Source organism: Orycteropus afer, unplaced genomic scaffold, assembly GCF_000298275.1.
Source record: "Orycteropus afer afer isolate SDZICR_OR568_19922 unplaced genomic scaffold, OryAfe1.0 scaffold00036, whole genome shotgun sequence".
NCBI lineage: Eukaryota > Metazoa > Chordata > Mammalia > Tubulidentata > Orycteropodidae > Orycteropus > Orycteropus afer.
In genome coordinates, this window is record NW_006921623.1 from 8,747,469 (window position 1) to 8,748,522 (window position 1,054).

Genomic DNA, 1,054 nt, shown 5'->3' on the forward strand with positions numbered 1-1,054 from the left:
AAGAAAGCCTAAGGTTCATGTGGGATACCATCAAAAGGAATAACCTACATGTCATTGGAATTCCAGAACAGGAAGACAAAAATGAAACCACTGAGAAAATTGTCCAAGATTTGTTAGGGGAGAACTTCACTGATATGGAGAAAGATGAGGATATATCCATTCAGGAAGTCCAACAAACCCCAAACAGGATAGACCCCCTAAAAAAAAACACCAAGACATATCATCATCAAACTCACCAAAACCAAAGATAAAGAAAGTATCATGAGAGCAACATGGGAAAAATGAAAAGTTATCTACAAAGGGCAACCAATAAGACTAAGCGTGGATTTCTTAACAGAAACCATGTAGGTGAGAAGAGAGTGGGATGGTATATACAAAACACTGAAAGAGAAAAATTTCCAACCAAGAATTACGTACCCAGCAAAACTGTCCCTCAAATATGATGGTGAAATTAGGACATTTCCAGATAAGCAGAAATTAAGGGAATTTGTTAAAACCAGACCAACCTTACAGGAGATGCTAAAAGGAGCTCTTTGGACAGAGAAGCAACTACAGCCAACAACAACTGACGATCAACACACATGATGATATAACCCAGAATCCAACCCAGCTATGGAAGTATCCAAAGTAAATAAGCCTACAATATTGTAACCAGGGAACCAGAGACATCAATTGACTAATGAGGACAACTACAAACCAAAAAGAGGGAAAAAACTATGTCATTACAAAACTTCTAGATGGTACAGAGGTTAAGACAACTACAAGATAGAATGGACTGTTCTAAACTTGGAAAGAAAACCATAAATCACAGGGTAACATCAAAGAAAAATGATAAACCTTCACATAAAAAAAAAAAAAAGAGGACCAGCATAAATATTCTGCAAATACTAAAACAACAACAATGAAGGAAGTGATAACATGATTCATAAACAAAACGAGCTCAGCATAGAAAATTATATGGAACAAAGAAATCGACACAATGAAAAAGCACATGACAAAAATGACAGCAACAAATTCATATTTGCTGATAATTACGTATCTGGCAAGGGATTTA

General features: G+C 35.8%; 1 protein-coding gene across 1 annotated transcript in view; it reads left to right on the forward strand.

Moving 5' to 3' along the window:
* The window catches only part of NXPE1 (neurexophilin and PC-esterase domain family member 1), an 18,586-nt gene that overhangs the window by 3,872 nt on the left and 13,660 nt on the right, over nucleotides 1-1,054 (forward strand). The gene's annotated exons all lie outside the window — the stretch shown is intronic.